Source organism: Mesocricetus auratus, unplaced genomic scaffold (genome assembly GCF_017639785.1).
Source record: "Mesocricetus auratus isolate SY011 unplaced genomic scaffold, BCM_Maur_2.0 Super-Scaffold_100001, whole genome shotgun sequence".
NCBI classification, from domain to species: domain Eukaryota; kingdom Metazoa; phylum Chordata; class Mammalia; order Rodentia; family Cricetidae; genus Mesocricetus; species Mesocricetus auratus.
In genome coordinates, this window is record NW_024429187.1 from 16,077,661 (window position 1) to 16,099,585 (window position 21,925).

Sequence of the window (21,925 nt, forward strand, 5' to 3'; positions counted from 1 at the left end):
TAATTCTTTCACAAACATCAGAGTATAAGTCACATTCTCCCCAGTTTCTGTGAATGCGTTAGTGGAAGTAAGTCCCCACGCAAACCAGGTGTGATTGATGGTTGAGTGTAGGAGAAATTGTGACCAGCCTACCCAAGCCTCAGTCACCCTGCCCCCAGTGCCCAGGTCATCCCGTGCATGAGCATGCGCAGCAGGCACTTCCTCCCTGAGCCTGTCTTTACCCAGAGACTGCTGACAGATAGACACCTGACCCAGAGACACCAATAGGAAAGGACATACAGCAGAGTCAGCCGCCTGAGCCAATAGGACCTTGGGAGGGGGTACAAAGACAGGCCTGACTTCCTCAATAAACGAGTCTGCAGCACGGTCTGCCACTCACGGACTCCCAGTGCCTGAGTGGCTGGTGCTGCATCCTCTCATCCCCCCCCTCCTGCAAGGGGTGTCAGGGTAGGGTCACCCACAACAGTTGAGCTCCTCAGCTTGGCCGGATTTGGAACCACTACGGAGGCATCTCTCTTTGGTGTGCCTCTGGGGGTGTTCCCAGAAAAGTCGGTTTCGCTCTGCAGGGAGGACTCACCCTAAACGTGTGGTGGTACCGCCCCATGGGCTTGACAAAGTGAGGAGCTGGTGGGGACGGCAGACGAAGGTACTTGCCACCAACCCTGACGATTAGATCCCCTGGTGAATATGAACAGATGCTTCACGCTCACGCTCACACGGCTTCCCTGCTGTGATGGACTGTACCCAAATCAACCTTTTCCTCCCGAATTTTGTTCTGCGTCTACTGTCAAGACAGCAAAAATAATTCACCCCAGGTTAATGTTTGTATCCCAAAAGTAGTTTTAAGGGAAAAAAACAGAACCATTTGTACTTTTCTTTTAAGAGCAGTCCTTCCAACCGTCTATGACCAGGGGAAGAGCCCGTGGTCACTGTGATGATTCTGCAATCGGTTCCTGTCTCCTCTTTCCTCTCCCTTAACTTTCCCCTCACAGGCATTCAGGACCCTGCGTGTCGTGGCTCTCCTGTACTGAAGCAAACACCCGGGATTGGGATGGACTGGAGAGACCGGTGTGAGAGCCAGCTTCTGTTCCATTCACTTCATATGCATTTCCCAAGAGAGACAGACACATTTGCCTTCAAGATCCTGAGACCACCCAGGCCGTGTGTAGCAGGCTGGAGATGCATGGCCTCCTCAGGTGGGCCCTCTGTGAGCACAAGTTTCTTTTTCTCTGGAGATGGGCTGGGGCACTTAGTTATGTTGCACAGCAGCTTCAGGGTATTTCGAACTTAAACACAAACAGATTGAAGGCGTGGGGGAAGGTGGCCTCTGGCAGTCCTGCAAAGACGCGCCTTCCCAAATCCCATCTGCTTTGCCCAAGGTCCCTCTCCTCATTTATTCCTCACCCCACACACTCTAAGAGTCCCTGCAACAGGGCCGTGCCTTGCTTCAGACTTAGTGTGCAGACTTGAGAACTGCAGCCCTGTCCAAGTCTCTGCGGTTGCCACATTCATTACTCATGAAAGAGCCAGGGAGACCCCACTCTCCATGGAGCCTTTGCTCTTTATTTATTTGTTTATTGATTTTTTTTTGCCACAGCTCACCCTGGAGCCCAGGGAGACTCTGTCGTCTGACCAAGTCTGTGAGCTTTGCTAGAAAGAGCCTTCCAGTCTAGCATCTTAATCAAACAGACTTGAAATGTTTGATTTTCTTTTTTCTGTTTTCCTGAGATGAGCTCAGCATCAACAAAGGACTCACAAACAGCTTTTCCCGGATGCTCAGGCATACTTTGCTTTTTAACACCGCTGGTAACGGTGCAGGGAAAGAAGCCCTTGCCATGTGCAACCAGGACTTAAAACAACAATGCTGAATGTAAATAAAAAAAAAAAAAAGGGAAGGCGCTTCCTGTAAGTTGCTGAAAGGTTCTGAAAATAGCTTGGAGCCCAAGCCAGAGTTAACATGGGTTCACAGCCAGAATTCGCATGGGAGCTTGGGGACCCTGGCTGCTTGTTCTAGTAAAGTCAATGTTCACAGCCAGGATGCTTTGCCTACCAGAGCCCGACAGTCTTTCACACAGTGAGGTCTGCTGCCCACTCTACCCCCCTCGCCGTTTAAATAGTGGGTAGTCATGCACCTTCCAATGTCTCAAATATTTCTAAACCTGGACTGTACTTTACAAGACAGCATAAAACCTGGGTATGTTAGTAAGCCAGTGCCCTTGAGTGTGTGTGTGTGTGTGTGTGTGTGTGTGTGTGTGTGTGTGTGTGAGAGAGAGAGAGAGAGAGAGAGAGAGAGTGTGTGTGTGTGTGTGTGTGTGTGTACAGGTGTGTATGTGAATACATGTGTTTCATATGTGAGTGTCTCTTGTGGGCATATGTGTTTGTGCGTGTGTCTCTGTGGAGGGCAACTGACCCCTGGGAGACCACTGTGGTAGGATGAGAGTAAGAAGTGAAGCCATGTGACTCTCCTCTGCTTGCAAAGGCAGCTTAATCAAGCGCTTCAAATGCTGGCATCCACTTTGAAGAGGTTGAGCAGTCTAAGCCGGGCGGGTCGGTGGCGCATGCCTTTAATCCCAGCACTCGGGAGGCAGAGGCAGGTGGATCTCAGTGAGTTCGACGAGGCCAGCCTGGTCTACAGAGTGAGTTCCAGGACAGCCTCCAAAGCAATACAGAGAAGCCCTGTCTCGAAAAACCAAAAAAAAAAAAAAAAAAAAAAAAAGAAGAAGAAGAAGGTGAGCAGTCTAGAATTACAGACTTTACCTGAAAGAAACCTTAGTGGCAGAGGGATGAGGCAGTGTGGGTAATGGATGGAAAGTGTGGTTTGTTTCATTCTCTGAGACAAGGATCTTGCTATGTATCCCAAGTCAAGATGGCCTTAAACTCATAGCAATCCTTCTGCCTCTGCCTCCCCAGTGCTGAATTATAGGGGTGTGAAACTCTGGGTCCCCAGCAGGGCTTTTGTTCTTCCATGTGGTTTGGTTGAGACGGTGTCTTGTTAAGTAGCTCAGGTTGATATCAAACTCACATTTTACCTCTTAGTCTCATGCAGGCATGCTGAGCAGTGGTGGATAAGGGTTGTGGGCAGACCTTTGATAGTGTCTTGGTACACGGAATGTTCTGTCTCCCTACATACAAAATTGACTCCTGGTTTTAGTAACACCCAGAGCATCTCCCGAGCCTCCAGAAGAAGGTCCTACTTAAGCCTGGAATCTTTATCAGAAGGTGTTTTAGTCCTTGCTAGTTTGTCTTAGTGGTGGGAGCAGAACTTACAGTGTCTGGTGTTCTGGAAGTATCCTCTTTAAAGTCTTCCTTCTGCCTTGTCTGAACCAGGGGGCATAGAAGTGACCACATTTTCTGTGGCTGGCAAAAAGCCTGCGTCCAGTCACACTATAGTATTTCTAAGGCCCAGGGAGGATATCTTCTAGCCTGCCGTGTTTAAGATTGATCAAAACAGCAGGGAAATCTGCCTCTGAAATGCAGAAATGGCATTGAATGCAGAAAATATATTACTCATAAACCCTCATGGCTTGAAGACTTCACAAACGATTCTGTAACATTTTTAACTTTCTAAGTGATTCGATTCACTTTGATGAAAATTATGTGAACTCAAGGTGTGTGTCGACAAAGAGGACTCTAAGTCCTCTGTGTGGCTATGCCTCCACTCGGTCAGCGGTTCTCAACCTTCCTAATGCTGCAACCCTTTAATACACTCCCTCATGTTGTGGTGACCCCAACCATAAAATTATTTTTGTTCCTACTTCATAACTGTAGTTTTGCTACTGTTATGAATCTTAATGCTAGTATCTGTGATTTCTAATGGTCTTCGGTGACCCTTGTGAAAGAGTCAACCCTATAAGGGCGTCGTGACCCACGGGTTGAGAACCTCTTCACTAGACCATCTATACTTCGATTCAATAATTCCCAAGGGGACTCATTATCATGATGACTACCTCTAGATTTCCTCCTCGTGGCTTCTTAATTCTTCCAAGACACAAGACTAAGATAACAGGATGACATCTTACAGTGTTCTCGTTGAGACTAAGTGTGGTAATAATCCCAGGACTTAAAAGGTGTATGTGGCCTCCTCAGCGGCACCCATAGTGTATCCAAACTTGGGCGGATACTTGCATCATTCCCACTTCCTTCTCCCCTCCCCGCCTTTACCAAATCTCCCTCTAGTCTGAGTACTGTGTATTTCTTCACCTCACTTCTCTCCCATCTTGGCTTTGCCACTTGGTCTTGCCAGCAGTTGGGAGTGGAAGCTACAAAGTGTTCATTTGTAAGTGAAGGCTTTAAAGATCATGGCACGTTCTCACCTGTCCTGGGAAATCTTTTGTTTGTGGCCAAGTCTCAGGGAGCCCTCCCATAGCCTGGGTCTCAAAATGGGAAGAAAAAAAATGTGTTCTGTATCTTGACAATCAATCCAGTTAAGACCAGAAAAATGTGGCTAAAGAGATTCCCAGCAAAGAGATTCCCAATGTGGAAACTAAATATCAAGAAAGAAATATCTGTTATAAATGGCAACTCTGTGTTCACCTTGAACTGAGTCTTGTACTTATTTAACTGGATGCTTTCTGAAGATGGGGAGACATTTCCAGGCTTGCTTTGTTCTTCCTGCACCCCATTCTGCTCCCCTCTCTTACATGCCCTCCTTGTGCATGAAGACTGGCCTGGTCTCCACTCTGAGATCACTTCAGAGTTAATAGACACTGAAATGGACGCCTCTTTTATCTCTGATCTACTTCTCCTTTAAATAATGTAACTAGCATTTGGGTGTGATGGTATAATCCCAGGGCTTGGAAGACTAACGAAAGAAGATCATGAATTCAAGGTCACCCCAAAGTATGATGTGAGATTTTATCTCAAAATGAATGAATGAATAAATGAATGATGGAGATAAATATGTAAATAATCCATCTCTTAGTTTATGACTGCATACTGAGAAAGCTGTTTATTAATGTGAAAAGAACTTTGGCATCGGAGTGAAAGACAACAATTCAAGGCTTGCCTCTGCCACAGGCTTTATAGTTAGTTTTCTCAGGGCTGTGACCAAGCACCCAGGAAGACAATGCTTAGAGAACGAAGGGTTTATTCTAGTTCACAGTTGGAGGGGACAGTCTATCACAGAGGGAAGGCTTGGCTGCAGGAGCGACTTTGAGGCTATTGAGACAGAAGTCTTAGGCTGCTCACTCTTGGCTGAGTGGACCAGGAAGCAGAGAGCACCCTGGGAATAGAACTGCATTATAAACCCCAGCCTCACCCCCAATGACTCACCGCTTCCAACTAGACCCCACCCCTAAAATTTCCAGATCCTTCCCAAACAGTGTTGCATTTGAGGACTGAACGCTCAAACCCACAAAGAGCCTGTGGAAAAGATCTTGTGTGTGTGTGTCCTTGGAGGCCTGAAGACAGCACTGGATCTCCTGGTACTGGAGCTAAAGGTGGTTGCAAGCTTCCTGACACAGGTTCTGCCTCTGGAATCCCAACTCAAGCCTTCCAGAACAGTAAGCGCTGTTGATCACTGAGCCATCTCTCCAACCCCAAGTCTTTCTTCTCTTTCTCCCCCTTTCTTTCTCTTTATTCCTGAGCCTTAGAGACATGGGGACTTCTGCTCTGCTGCCAAATCTTTCACGATCCATTGACACCGCACGTATTCTCCAGTCTGTCGCTCCTTTCTGCCTTCTGTTACATGTGACACAGGACAAGAATTCCAACCTTGAAGGAAATGTCTTTCTTCCTTCAATCTTTGGATGAGTTATCTTGGATATGAGTAAACTCAGTGCCCACATGCAGAGAAAGGGCAATGATGACAGAGGCATGGAAGTGTGTGACTGAGGGGCATCTACACAGATCCCGCCAAAAACAGTCAAAGCGGCATGGAGGTTGGGACGGCAAAAGGCAAGAGTAGAATGGTCTTGATTTAATGTGTCAATGTATTTAGAAATAAATGTTTGATGGTTCTTTGAGTCTCTTTGAAACCCTTCCTTCCTTTTTTCCCTCCCTCCCTTCTTCCTCCCTCCTTCCTTGTTTGTTTCCTGTCAGGTGCTTGGTCCCAGCCCTGAGAAAAGCAACTATAAAGCATGGGGCAGAGGCAAGACTCGAGCAGTTGTCTCTCAGTTATATGCCAAAGCTTTTTTCTCCAACATTAAAACAGTTTTCTCAGTCAGAAGCTAACCCATCAAACTAACATGAGCTAACTATACCTCCGTTTCTGTTTTTCATTCATTTCACTGTAGCAAATAATTGGAATCAACCTAGTTACCCATCAGTAGATGAATAGGTAATGAAAATTGTGTGTGTGTGTGTGTGTGTGTGTGTGTGTGTGTCAAAATGAAGTAGATAATCTGTAATAAAGTGGATGGAATTAAATGTATAACATTATTAAGAAAGGCCACACAATGTCAGGGGAAAAAGTCACATATTCTCTCTCATATGTGAAATCTAATCAATAATATATGTATGTATGTAGACAAATGTACATGTAGGTATAATAAAAATGAAGACAAGAACAAGAAGGGATAAATGAGGAAGGACTGAATGAAGGTAATGGACATGATTTGAGAAAGATTATGTAAAAGCAATTTGTTTTCTAGTTCTAACTCTGCCATAGGTTTTGGTTTATTTTAGTGGTAGGTACGTGGATAAAAAATATTTGATGCTGAAAGTGTAAAATTTAATGTAAAACAGGCTTCTGTGTCAACTCGAACTGTATATATGTTTGTTGAGTTGTATAGACTTTGGGTCTGGTTAATTTGGGTGTGTGATGCTTTGTTTATTTAAGCGTTTTTACAGAATAAAGCTTATATAAATTTTAAAAAGAATATGGGTTTAGAATTGGTTTTAAATCACTCTGCAGAGGACATGAAGCACCAGTATTCCTGGAGTCAAATCCTCTGTTAGAAAAACTCAAAAGGAGCCTTAGGGAGGGGAGGGCCCCACACTAAATGTGGAACGTAACATGTTACATATCGGTGAAGACACTGGTTCAGTCCTCCACTGCTCACCTTTCCCTGGGTGACCCCTCTCAGCCCAGCTCTTCTCAGCGCAGCCTCTTCCATCCCTCTCAGACGCTCCCTCTCTGGGCGTCACTCCTGCAGACCAGCTCCATCCTTGTCCTCACAGGGTTTAGATGAGAGTCCCACTGCCCTCCATCCTCTGGTCCTTAGTACACTTGCTCCAGTAGCTACTTAGAGTGCAGCAGGCACAGTAGATAGTCATCGTTTCCCAGAGAAGTTGATCTTCACAGAGCCAGAATGAACCGGGTTCCTCGGAAACCAGCTCGCATAGCAGGTGTCTTGTCCAGACGACAGGACAATCAAATCCCTTTACAGAAGTCAGGGAAGAAGGCAGCTGTGATACAGCAGTCAGAATCCCATGGCAGGCAAAGACAACTAGAGAGTGAACCCTGGATTCCCAGGGGGCAGGTAAGACTCAGCAAATAAGGACAGTTTGGGGGGCAGTGTTCAATATAAGCAGCCTGTTTGTCATCGTTGGGTGGTATTGGGTTGTGCACACTACCCGAGAGTCAAGCGCTGCTCTTATCCGGATACCCTTTGCAGTAGTGGCCCAGATCAAATACTCTGATACAGTGTTCTTAGATGAACACAGGGTGACAGTCGTGGAACTCTCCTTTCTCCACACAGTGAGGTTCGGTGGCTCACAGAATACAAAAGAGGCACAAGAACGTGGCCACTGCGTGAATAACGGATGTTGCCAGTTGATACCCTTGATACCCTGAGTTTGCCCGGGTATGCATTGTGTGATCTGTCTGTGTATGTGTGTTGTGTGTGTATGTGTGCAGATACTCATGGACCTGTGTGCATGTGGAGGTCAGAGGTCAATATTGGGTGTCTCCTCAATCACTCTCCCCCATTTTGCTTTTTTTTTTTTTTTTTGAGATATTTTCTCTCACTGAACCTGCAGCTCATTGATTTGGCTAGACTGGCTGGCCAGTGAGACCCACCCCCAACTCCTCCTGATTCTACTGTCCTAACACTGGGATTGCAGCTGTGAACCCTTACACTCAGCATTTCCTGAGTGTGTTGGGGTGCAAACACTCTGTGGGATGAGCTTTCTCCAGTACCACTAGGCCAGTTAGTTAACAGTCTTTACTCCATTAGGGAAACAGAAGTCAGAGTTTGCTGGGAGCCTAAACTTCTCCTCTTTTCCACCCTCTCTCTAATGTTCAGCTCCTATATCTTACAATCACATCTACACTGGTTGCTTGCATATTCTGATTCGACAAATGAAAGGCAACCTCTAGATTGTTTTTATAGCTACTGCCCTCTTGAGGAGCTCTGATGCCCCTCTCTTGTGGAATATTATTTTAAGATGTGTTAACATTTGTTTGTGCTGTGGGATATTTGTTTAATATGATGCAAAGATGTATTGCATTTATTAACTCTGTGAAGCTGTATTACATTGCCTGTCTAAAACACCCATTTGGTCTAATGAAGAGCCAATAGCTAGGCAGGAGAGAGAACTAGGCAGGGCTGGCAGGCAGAGAGAATAAATGAGAGAAAGGAGAAGAGGGGGGAGTGAAAAAAAAAGGAGAAGAGGGCACAAGGTGCTTACCACCTAGCCACACAGTCAGTGATGGAATAAGAAGTAAAGAGAGGTATATAGAATAAAGAAAGGTAAAAGTTCAGAGGCAAAAGATAGACAGGATAATTTAGGTTAAGAAAAGCTGACTAGAAACAAGCTAAGCTAAGGCCAGGCGTTCGTAAGAAAAATTAAGTCTCCATGTATTTATTTGGGAGCTGGGTGATGGGTCCCAAAAGAGTCAACAAGACAAAACAAAACAACAACAACAAAACAACATTACACCCCCCCCAAGTGCTCTTATGTCAATTCCAAAAAAAACTATCATTGACAATGGAGAGAAATACAACTTGACTGCTAGAGAAATCTGCCAAGCAAGCTAACCATACTGCACGGTGGTAGTAGACACACTTTCTGTCACACAGACTTGATGGTCTTCCCCTACCAAACCTTCCCATCACTCCATCAATTAGATACCAGGGATCTATGGACAGTCTGCAAGTTTCTGAGCTTTGCATCTTAAATCAATGAAGTCATCAAACACCAGGGCTGCCTGAATCACTGTTGTGGGTAGATAGTAAGGGCGTGTGACCAGTTTGTCACACTAGTAGGAGATGCTAACAGGGAAAAGGATTCTGACTAAGTAAGAACTCTTCGAAATCAAATCTACCATAAGAGAAAGAGTCCACTTAAAGAGAACAGTGGCACATCTTCTCCCAAAAACCCGTGGAGCCCCCCTGAAATCTACCTACCATTTGTATGACCTGTCTACCCTTGCTCCATAGACCGCTTTTTGCGTTATTGAGTTCTGACTCCTGTGCTGGTGTGTGTATGGACACACATGTGTGTTAACCATGTCTCAGGCATGAGCCGTGTGATCACTGTTCTAAGTTAGAAAGAGACATCGAAGTGAGGATCACATACCCGTGAAGAGAAATCCGCTGGTTCCTACCCCAGCGATGTTTGCCTTCACTCTAACAGGCTTAGTCGGGAACCCTTTCTATGCAAACGAAGGCAACGAGGAAACTGAGATGGAAGCCAGGTTTATACTCCCAAAGCTGGAGTCATAAACACAGACAACTAACTTCGGCTCTCACCAGATAGAAAATAAACACATATAAAACACCACCACCACCACCCACTCTGCTTGTGGAGAGTGATCCTTGAGACTTGTTGAAAAGTTTGAGGCACTAGGATGCTAAAGTCTGTGAGTCTTGCTTAAAGAAAATAAGAACAGAAATTCTAGTCCATTTTCCCAGAGCATTGTACACGTGGAGGTCGTATTTATGTGCAAAACAAAAAACAAAACAAAAAAAAAAAACACACCACATAGCCTAGTGCTTAGATATTCTCTTTAGTTGTAAAAAAAAAAAATTAAAGAGGGGAAGACCTTCCTTATTCATGAGGCATCAGGGGCTAGATAAAAGCACTGTTGACTGAACTTTAATTACCCTGATTGAAAAAGCCAGAGCTTGGTGCCTTCATTGATTTTAGTTGGAGCCGAGATCTCATCTTTCTCTTTTATGCCACCATGCCCAGAAACTACTCTGGGAACAGCCATTTAACAAGAGGACAAACAGAATTTTGTTTAGAAAAAAATCAAAGAAGTAATTCCCCAATGGTTCCCACAACTCTTTGGAGAAGCCCAGGCAGCCACAATCAGTTTATCGCACTGTTGATGGAGACAACAGAAACCACCCAAGGGTCTGTGGGAATCGGGCCCCACAGGGAAGGGGAGATGGGGGCTTTCTGGGAGAAATTCCCAGGCAGCTTGTGTAAGCAGAGTCCTAAATGAGACTAGTGGGAATTTCCAAAGGAGACGGCACTTTGGGGGGCCAGGGCAGGGCAGAGGAATGGGAAATCTGTTGCTTTTGGAGTGAGGTTGGTAATGTTTCTTTTGAGCTCAAGGACCCTCCAGTCGGACTGGCTTCTGAGAGTTATAAATGATTAATTCCCCGCAAGGAAATGAAGCAGTGCCTCCCTGTCGGGCTTTGTATCGGGGTTCTTATGAATTTGCGTAAAATATTATGTGGGCTTAGTGCAGCCGGCCGGGAATGGAGCTGCAGGAGCCAAGATGAGGGTGGTAGCTCAGCCAACAGGGGGAGGGAGAGATGCAGAGGGAGAGCTTGCTGCCACCGAGCAGGCAGAGGGGAGCTGGGCCTACAGTAGCGCAAGGGGAGCCCCACTCATCTGAGGGTGCTCCCGAGAGCATGAGTGCCGATGTGTGTAAAACGAGTTTCCAGCCGCCCGTTTCCATCAAATGGGCAGTTATTGTTTCTTGGCGCTTGGTGGAGCCTGTGGCGGCTGAAGATGACAGTGAGGTCTGTTTGCTTTGTAGATTCAGTTTGGCCCAGCAAAACTGGATAAATCTCCAGTGATCTGGAGGATGGAGAGGTGGGAGCAAAGATGCGTTCCAGCCTCCCAAATGCCCCGAAGGCAGAATGGAGAGAAGGAAGTGAAAGAGAATAGACAGACGATAAATAGAGTGGATCGATGGTAAGTCGATAGCAGATGGTAGAGGATAAACAGATAATAAATAGATCGTGATGGTAGGCGTATAGACAATAAATAGATATATGATATATAAATGATAATATGTAGGCAGATAGATAATTGAAAGATAAAGAGTAGGCAGGTGATAGTAGATAGATAACGCATAGTAGGTCAATGACAGTGGACAGTTGATAGCTAAATATACAATATATAAATGATAGAAGGTAGATAGACATTTGGGAGATAGATTTGAAAGACAATAGATAAATGATAAATATAGATGGATGATAGTAGACCGATGACAAATACAAATATAGTAGACAGATAATAGACAAATGGGCAATCGATTGATAAATGATAGGAAGGCAGATACATGATAGGTATATAATATGTAAACAATAGCAAGCTGGTTGGATGATGGACAGGTGACAGTCCATATCATCTGTATTAGCATTCCATGCTAGCCTCACTGGATTTGCCCAGAGAGTATGTGTAACACGAATAAATAAATGACCCAGAGACTGATATTAGGATTCAAGCTAAAAGCTGAGTATCAGAAAAGCAAAGCAGCTGACCACTACCTTCTTACCTCCACCTCAGGCTGAAAGGGCTGATCCATACATGAGTCTCAAACTGCTGCCTCTCCTCAGTGTGGCTGGAGAACGAATGCCTCTCTGAAACCATGCTTCTGTCTTACATACTTCCCTAATGCTGGGATTAAAGGTGTGAGCTATAATTCTCTTTTAGACTGATTCACTCTTGTGTAGATCTGAGTGGCGTTGGACCCACAGAGATCAGTCTACCTCTTAATCCTGAGTCCTAGCATTAAAGGTGTGCACCGCCACCGCCTTGCTCCTGGCTGCTGAGATGAAAGGCGTGTGTCACCTCTATTTGATCTTTATAGCTTGAGGCTGACTTTGCTTTTCTGAATCCTCAGTCAACTTTTTTTTGGGGGGGTGTGAGAGGGTTGGTTTCAAGGCAGGGTTTCTCTGTGTGTGTGTGTTTTTTTTTCTTCTTTTGGAGGCTATCCTAGAACTAACTCTTGTAGACCAGGCTGGTCTCGAACTCACAGATATCCGCCTGCCTCTGCCTCCTGAGCACTGGGATTAAAGGCATGCGCCACCACTGCTCGGCCTGAGTCAATTTTTAACAAATCATAAACAATACATCACTAAAAGTATGTAGGCCTCCCCTCCCACTTCCTGTGTCCATGACTTTGTTCTTCATCCTGTTTTCCAAGCACAAACACTACCAGCAGCTTCAGCCTCACTGTTCATAACTGGGTTTCTCAGCCCTATTCTGTTGGGACAGAAGCACAAGGGATGGTTAAAAATTGATGCTCAGGGGCTACAAGTCTGGTGCAGAGGCAAGAAGCCTGCCAGTTGAGTCCTAGTGGTCAGGACACAACGCGCACCCCACTCACCATGGTGCTTAGAGCGGCAGGTGTGTCCTACCCAGCAGTCGCAAGGCCTTCCGTCCGTCTTCCCTTTCCATGGGCTCCTTCCTGCTCTCCACTGGGCAGCCTGAACTGAGAGCACCCCCAGCAACCTGTCAACAGCAGCTCCTGCAAGGCCCTGGAAGGGGGCACCTCCCCCAGACTGAGCCAGTAGGAGCTGCCCTGCTGTCTCCACTGGGAATTTTTCCTGGCTCATCCTCCAAAGCCCTACGTACAACATACACAGTGTACCAATGAGAGAGGCAAACCCCAGCTCTGAGGCCACCATTCCAGAGTGGCTCCTCACTGGCGCCCCCGCCACACACACACACACACACACACAAACAGCTCTCCACACCCTCAACAAGGACCCGAGCTACTGAGGGTGACATTCTCTTCACCTCCAGCTTGGGTGAAACCCTCGCTCGCTCTTCTCGTAAACACAAACTGAGAGGTTCTTGTTTTCTGGAAAGAGACAGGGTGAAGTCTGGACTCTTGCCTCAAGCCATCATGGAGGGAGTTCCCCTTCTGGAAAAGAGCATCCTGCCGCCAGCCAGGGTTGGCACCACAAGAACTAGAAACTGATGTTTCCAACCCAAGTCTCTTTGCCTGAGACATTTCCCCCATTTGGTCCCGCTTCAGGAAAGCCAGTCTTTGGTTTGCAGGAGTCCAGGAGGCCAAGCTTTCCTGGTCTGGTGATCCAGAGAGGAGAGACCTGTGAGATTCCTGTGAGACATGTCCCAGTCACATAACAGCCCTGAGTACTCGTAATGACTGAGGAGTGTTTGCGTGTGTGTGAGAGGGAACCACGGTGGGCCACAAACAGCTACTTATTGAGAACTGAACATTTGCTCATTTCTTGTTCATTCTTAGGATCAACTCATGAAATAAAAATAGTATTTCCTTAATTTTTAATGTATGTACATATGTGTGTGTGCGTGTATGTGTGTGTGTGTGGGTGTGGGTGTGTGCCTTTCTGTGTATATGACTGTGTGCATGCCTGACTGAGTGTGCCTGTCTCTGTATATATGCCTGTGCGTGTGTGCCTGCCTTAGTCAATATTCTCTTGCTGTGAAGAGACACCATGACCATGGCAACTCTTACAGAAGAAAGCATTTAATTGGGCTTGTTTACAGTTCAGAGGTGTACTCCATTATCACGGCAGGAAGCACAGAGGCACGCAGGGCAGACATATGGCTGACTGAGCTGAGAGCTCTACACATGGATCTGCAGGCAACACATTAGGGAGACATTGGGTCTGGCTTGAACTTTTGAAACCCCAAAGCCCACCCCAGTGACAAACTTCTTCCAATAAGGTCACACCTACTCCAACGAGGCCAAGTACCGTAATCCTTTTAAATAGCGCCACTCCCTGTGAGCTTACGGAGACCATTTTCCTTCAGACCTCCACAGTGCTTATCTCTGTGCTTTCATGCATGTGTGCATGTGTGTGTATGCCTGTATACTGAGACCAGAGGACAGCCTTGGGTTCCACATTCAGGAAGAACATCCCCTCTTAGTAGCAGTGTAGTCATAGTTCTGCCCCCCACCAAAAAAAAAAAAACAGAAGAAGAAGAAAAAGTGAAGGTGAAAAGAGTTTACAAGCTTTAAAGTCACAGTGCATATTTCACATGTATGATTTGCTTAATGAACAACATACAGAAGTCTAAATGGCTCTACCAAAGCAGGAAGGGCTACTATTGTTTATATTTGGCTCCTGCATGACCAGCATTCTCACCATGGAGAATTTAAAGTCTAAGCACAAACAAACCCGCCCCCCCTCCAGGAAATGTTTCCAGTGCCTCTCTTAAAATAAATACGGATAATATTAAAAGTAAAGGGAGAAAGCACAGAATTATTAAATCCTAGGTCAGGAAAAAAAAACCAAAACTTCACTCATCTCATTTGACTCTGTTATTGTAGAATGGGGACACAAGGTTCATGGGGGGGGGGAAGAAACTCTCAAAGTTGACACAAAGTGATTGTTGGTGTTTCTGTCCTGAATCCCTTTTCCTTGACTTCAGCACAAAACTTCCCCTCTCACTATAGTTGCTAGGACCACAGGACATCGATTGAGTGTTTGAAAAGCCGGCAAAGAAAACTAAGCCATTAGCTTAACTTACTTATCTCACTGCTGTGGCCAAAGTACCAGGCAAAAACAACCTTGTTTATAGTTGGCTTAAAGTTTAGAGAGTACAGTCCGTTGTGGCAGGGAAAGGATGGGGGCCAGGAGTGTGAGGCAGATGGTCATATAGCATCTGCAGCCAGGAAGCAGAGAGAGTTGAATGTTGATGCTTCCATTCAGTCCAGGACTCCAGGCCATTCAATGGAACCACCAACTTGTAGTGCGGTCTTCCTGTCTCAGTTATCCTATCTGGATAACCCTACCCACACATGTCCAGACTTGAACCTCCTAAATGGTTCCAGATGCTCTCAAGTTGACAATAAAACCATCTCAGCAAGGGAAAGGAAAGTGGGGGGGATCACCAGAAAGTTGGTGCCTGAGGGACAGCAAACAGCTTAAGCTGGGAGACATCTCCAGCGACATAAGAAGGGAAGGACGGGAGGGCAAATTTGCCTTTCTTGGGTCATTCCTGTGTGGATGGCGAAGGTGTAGTCAGATGAAGATGGCCCTGTGCTCCTGGGGATGGCTGGGAAGATAAAAATAGCAGGAAAGGGAGTTGAGAAGAGTATTTCCAGACCATGTAATACAGAACTTCGCAGAAGGACAGAAGGAAACACCCAAGCCTGTTAAGTGTTCTGATGAACACTCGAAGAAACTAGAACTCAGAGGAATGGGTTTGGTTTTTTTTTTCTGGTTTTTTTTTCTGTTTTATTTGGGTATTTTTGTTTGTTTCTTCTTTATTGAATGATGAGTTTGAATAATGGACCAAAAATGTCTCAAGTCACATGTAACTTTCCCCAGAACCATAAAGGTCTTCGAGGTTCTGGTTTTCAGCATAAGCCATGATTGTGAGATTCTAGAAGCATAACTGAACAGTGGCTTAGACCGTTGTTATACTTTGGCTTGATGCCCCCGGTGTTTCCGAAATATGTAAGCAACATGTTTTTATTGGTAAATTGGATTTTAATTTATGTTTATACTTTGCAGCTGATGCATTATGAGACTAGTAGTTTTCATAATTGGAGAGATTCAAGACACCAGATCTTCTAGTATATAATTTTTATGCAGACCCAAGTGCCCTCAGACAAAACAAGAACCCAATTTAGCCACTCACCAGCCACAAAGGCATCTGGGCCACATAATATTTTTCTCTGGGGCCTGGATAACTGTTTCTTGGACTTGTTTATTTGATCTGGAAAACACAACTTACAAGCAGCATCAGGATTTCAAAGGTTCCTATATTTGCTACAGAGTCTTCCTCCAGTAGGTGGTGTCCAAATGACTCATCTTCAGGGTCAGACATTTGAGTCTGTTGGCAGAGACTAAAACTCAAGACTCTCTGAATGCTCCCTGTAACCAACAAATCCCACAATCTGGGGATGTGGGGCATGGGAACTTGTGTGAGGTTTCCCCCCAAGCCCACCAGGTTGCTGGGAAGAATTCGAAATCTTGTAGCCAGATATGGCATGCTCAGTCCTGATGGGGGTTGGAAGGACCCTGGTATGGATGCGGAACTTGTTTGCCTTATTTAAAGAGTTCCCTGTAATAACTAAGGGTGGAGTGAAGACCGAGAGGAGGGTGTTTTTTTTTCTTTCTCTCTTGTTTAAAAGTGTGGCTGTGAACAAGTCATTTCCGATGACGTGTCTCTTCCCAGAGTCCTCACAGCTGGAGGTTCATTCGAGATTGACGGAGGCTGTTTTCTGAGGACGCTGAGACAAGCCTAATGGTGATAGCCTCACTCGCCCCCAGAAGGTCTGGGTAACTTAGAACAAGCGAAGAAGTGTCACCAAGAAGCTCTTCTTGGGCACGGAACCGTGTGAATCAAGGCTAGAACAACACAGTGTCAACTTGACCTGGAGTTCTGAGAAATCCAAGAGTTATGGTTTTTAATCTTTGGCCTGATCCATTATTTTGTCATACGATTTCTGGAAGCCGACCACCTGTTGAGCCCACAGAAACTGCCACTGTATATGTTAGCAACAGATTCCAAAGCTGATTTATTGCACTGATTCTTCACTGCGAAGGCATAACTCAACACAAAAAGTCTTCAAGGAACAGAAACAACTGCTGAGTTTCATAAATGCAAGGTAAGATGAGAAGAGGTAAGGTCCTTCCTAAACACTAAAGAACTGGGTGACTCCAAGCATTCCCGATTCTCTGTGTCTCAGCTGCCAATCTCTCCTTTTCCTCCTTTCGCTAGTGTGTGCTTGATATGTGTTCCTCTGGTTCCATATGTGTGTAGGTGAACAGCGCATGTGTATGGAGGTCAGATGTCATCCTTGGGTGCCAAATTCAGATATTGTTCACTTCGTTTTCTTTTTAAATTCAATTTGTATTATATTATGTTTAAAACACATACCAATCCCAGTTCCCCCTCCATCCTGTCCTCCCACTGTTACCCTAGTACCCAAACCACACAAGGACTCAACTAAGAAAGAGAATTATAAACCTATCTCTCTCATGAGCATTGATACAAAAATACTCAATAAAATACTGGAAAACTGAATCCAAGAACACATCAGAAATATCCACCATGATCAAGTAGGCTCCATCCCTGAGATGCAGGGATGGTTCAACATAGGAAAATCCATCAATGTAATCCACCATATAACAAAAAATAAAAAAACAAAACAAAAACCCACATGATCATCTCATTAGATGCTGAAAAAGCCTCTGACAAAATCAAAATCCAACACTTCATTATGATTAAAGTCTTGGAGAGATCGGGATACAAGAGACAAACCTAAACATTATAAAGGCAAAATACAGCAAGCCATCAGCCAACATCAAACTAGATGGAAAGAAATTCAAAGCAGTTCCACTAAAATCAGGAGCAAGACAAGGCTGCTCTTTCCATATCTATTCAATATTGCACTTTAAGTTCTAGCTAGTGCAATAAGATAACAAAAGGAGATCAATGGATTACAAATTGGAAAGGAAGAAATCAAACTTTCACTATTTGTAGATGATATGATAGTTTACATAAATGACCTGAAATATTCTACCGGGAAACTCATACATCTGATAAACACCTTCAGTATTATGGCAGGATACAATATTAACTCAAAAAAATTCAGTAGCCTACCTATTATACAGATGACAAACGGGCTGAGAAAGAATTCAGAGAAACATCACACTTCACAATATCCACAAACAACATAAAATATCTTGGGGTAACTCTAACCAAACAAGTGAAAGACCTATATGACAGGAACTTTAAATCCTTAAAAAGAAATTAAAGAAAATATCAGAAAATGGAAAGATCTCCCATGCTATTGGATAGGTAGGGTCTACATAGTAAAAATGGCAATCCTACCAAAAGTAATCTACAGATTCAATGAAATCCCCATCAAAATCCCAGCACAATTCTTCACAGACCTTGAAAGAACAATACTCAACATCTTATGGAAAAACAAAAAGCCCCATATAGCCAAAACAATCCTGTACAATAAAGGAGCTTCTGGAGGCATCACCATCCTTGAGTTCAAGCTCTACTACAGAGCTATAGTACATCTTTTGAGATGTTCTCTCCCACTAGGACCTGGAGCTCCCAGTTAGATGAAGCTGGGTGACTAGTTGTGGCTAGAGTTTCTTCCCAGCCTGGTCCCACAGCCAATTAGCTCCAAATAAACACACAAAGACTTATATTAATTTATATACTGTTGGCCAATGGCTAGGGCTTCTTACTTGCTATCTCTCTTTTAATGATTAACCTATGACTACTAATCTATGTATTTCTACATGGCCTCATCTTACCAGAGAATGCCTGGCACATCCTATCTTCCCAGTCTCTGCATGGCATCCCTTCTCGGCCACTCTCTCTTCTCTCCTCAGCATTCTCCTCGTCTCTTAGTCCCGCCTACCTTCCTGTCTCTCCTGGCCAATCAGTGTTTCATTCATCAACCAATAAGAGAAACATATACACAGAAGGACATCCCCATCAACTAGTGACCCTCTTTCTTCTACCCTTTCTCCCTATCTAGTGATGGAAGTATATCATACCTGGCTTTTTTTTTTTCATGGGTTCTGGAGACTGAAGGCAGGTTTTCAAGTTTTATGACAAACACTCTGACTGAGTGAGAACAGCTCCAATTATTTTGCACTTTGTGAAACCAATTTGTTTCTAGATCTGCCTGAAAAAAAATGTAGAGTTATTAAGAACTAGAGCATACACAATATAAACACAAGGGAACTGGGCCTGGTGGTTCTTGCCTGGAATACTAGCACTTAGAAGGCTTAGGTGGAATGGGTGACTCCATTTCTAAGCCAGCCCGAGCTACACTGAGGACAGAGATGTTGGAGGATGAGGTAGAGGAAGCTAAATTATCAGAAGGTACTGTCTACAGGACCAATGCCTGTACATCTCAATTTAGGCCTTTGTGGTGATTTGAACAGGTATGACACCCATAGACTCATGTGTTTGAATGCTTGACAAATAGGGAATGGCACTGTTAGGAGGTATGTCCTTGTTGGAAGAGGTGTGTCACTGTAGGGAGTGAGCTTTGAGGTCTCCTATACTCAAGCTACAACCAGTGTGGCTCACAGACTCCTTCTGCTGCCTGTGGATCAAGATGTAGAACTCTCAGCTCCTTCTCCAGCCCCATGACTGCCTGCATGCTGCCATGTCTTGCCATGATGATGATATACTAAAACTATTATAAGCCATCCCCAATTAAATGTTTTCTTTGTAAGAGACGCCATGGTCATGGTGTCTCTTCACAGCAGTAAAACCCTAACACAACCTTCCTGTGGTATTCCAATTCTTTGCATTTCATTCGAGTTTTCCACTTTATAATAAATTCTTATTTTAACACCTGCTATATTAGGGAACCATGAAGAGGTGAGGGGCAGCTCCCTTACTGCTGGCATCTTGAGCTCTTAGACGAATGTCCAAGGCTTATAACTCATAAACCCCAAAACCCCCAAGAGTCACTCAAAATAACTAGGTACCAGAGAAAGCATGTGACAGCTGTGATCAAGCCACTTGGCCATGATAGCTCCCATCATTCGAAAAGGAGCAGCATGGGAGGAGATAACACGTACCCATGCATACACTCACAAAGTAAGAGCACACACACACACACACACACACACACACACACACACATACAGGAACCACATTAAAGACTTCCTGTTAAAGTCTTACAAAGAAGACTTACCGTGGAATTAATACCAACAAAGGGGTTTCCAGTGCTTGATCCTAAACAAATACCTTAGGGGAGGATGATGCCAGTTGGTCAATCTCAGTAACAACGCTTATTTTCTCATAACTGCTTCTGAACGTTAAAAGGAGTACTTGTCACTTTTGACGACAAGCACAAAGCACAAACTACTTGCATACTGTTCAGTGTATGCAAGTAGTTTGCATACACTCATTATTATTCCTGACAATTCACAGGAAGTGACAGCTGACAAATCTGCTGAAGAGGGTCTGAATGCCATCCAAGGCTATTTATCATCCCTGGGGATGCAAGCTGTCACAGCAGGCTGTGCAGGATTAGTCTGTGTGTCCCTTCACAGAGTGTGACTTTTCATCCGAATCAAAGGACGGGTCTGCATGAACGCCACTCATGTGTCAGCGGTGAACTGTCTTAGTGACTTGCTAGAGCGTGACCCTGCTGTCTTAGTGACTTTCACGTGTGTGACCCTGCTTCTGACTAATGTCCACGGCTGCTCGGAGCAAAACTAAACAATTCCGTAACGCTGCAACTGTTCATTTGGAGCCTCCTTATTTGAAAAATTCACTTTGCTGAAAGGCAGGACGTTGTGAATATTCTGATAAATTTAGTTAAAAGTTTAACTCTAAAACTGAAATTACTTTATGGCAAAATTACAAATCTTAAGGAAACAGGCACCAATCCAAGACAATATCCTTACTAAATTTGAAGTTTTTTTCTTAGTCACTGGTTATAGTACATAATTGATACTTATACCCAAGGAATCTGCTGTTTTCTTTTATGTTGGCATTTGTTGTGTGCAATATTTGGTTAATACAGACAATGTCATCAAAGTATACCTTTCTATTAGCATATTCTTTCCCTTGAGTCCTTTCTCCTTCTCTTGCTGGTCTCTTTCCCACACCCCATCTTTCTGATTTCATGTCGTGTGTGTGTGTGTGTGTGTGTGTGTGTGTGTGTGTGAGAGAGAGAGAGAGAGAGAGAGACAGACAGACAGACAGACAGACAGAGGCAGAGACAGAGACAGAGACAGAGACAGAGACAGAGACAGAGTCAGAGAGAATGAAAGAGAAAAAGATTTCATATATCCGTAAGGAATTCTAGGGTCTGCAAATTGCATCACACGTACCATACACGCACACAGCAGTTTTTCATTTTCCTTCTGATTTTAAACATTTTAATTATCTATTTAAGAATATCTCCAGTTGCACCCACTTTCCAGCAAATGACATAATTCCGTTATTCTTTATGACTGAATGAAACCCCACCGTGTATATACACCAACTACTTCATCTGTTGTCTGGCACCTGGACTGTCAACAGATGCTCGCATATCTCTACAGAATGTTTCCTTAGAGTCCTGTGGGTATGGCGTCTCATGGTTTTTAGTTTCCAAAGAAACCTCCACACTGAATTCCGTAATGACTGTTCTAAATATAAGGTATTTTCAAAGACCCCCATATTAAATAATAAAAAGTTCAGCAACACAGCAGATACCAATGATGCCTCTACACTTGATATCAGTCAAGTGTCTGAAATGTTTGAGGCTTTGAGGATGGGACCTGCAAGCCCACCTCTGTACCCCACAATGCTTTTGACGTTCTTTGAAACAAGACCTCTAAAACCCACTTTTATTTTTTTCAGATCTGGTCGGAAACCCTTAGTGAAAGTTCAACAAAAGGAGCAATCATGGTTAGACAATGAAGCTGCAATGGGAAATGTATAGTTTCTTCTTAAAAATAAAGTAAAATAAAGAGAGGAGGAGAAACAAACTGGGAGACCTCAAAGAGTATAGAAGACTTAACTTTGAAAAACACTGTAATTGAGATTTGTGATATTTTAACCTGACATGAGACTCTTTTGATGCAATTCCCATTTTTAATTGGATAGATTTATATTCTGAATGGGAGGTAATGAAGTTGAAAGGCCCGCGATTCTGTAGCATATAAATTTAGCAAATGCTCAAACGAACCAAAACAACTTGTTTGATTAATTTTTTCCTTGTAAAAATATTTTTTCAAAGAAATGCACTCTGCATGGAAGTACAAAGACAGAACCTGTGAAAATATTTAGTCTGAAATATTTATACATTTCATTACAAAAAAAAAAATAATAAAATGTATTCCAGAAACTTGCTATGAGGTTGGCCTGAAAAAAA

The 21,925-nt window shown here is 44.1% G+C and overlaps 2 long non-coding RNA genes across 2 annotated transcripts; one reads left to right on the forward strand and one right to left on the reverse strand.

Moving 5' to 3' along the window:
- The first annotated feature begins 353 nt into the window (after nt 1–353).
- LOC121139748 lies at nt 354–1,866 on the forward strand. Its single transcript, XR_005876662.1, has 3 exons — nt 354–646; nt 993–1,207; nt 1,598–1,866. It is a non-coding gene; the product is annotated as an uncharacterized LOC121139748 (long non-coding RNA).
- Nucleotides 1,867–6,748: 4,882 nt separating this feature from the next.
- On the reverse strand, nt 6,749–12,566 carry LOC121139749. The gene is made up of 2 exons (XR_005876663.1): nt 12,455–12,566; nt 6,749–7,320 (listed from the first exon to the last, which is right to left on the reverse strand). It is a non-coding gene; the product is annotated as an uncharacterized LOC121139749 (long non-coding RNA).
- Between the last annotated feature and the right edge of the window lie 9,359 nt (nt 12,567–21,925).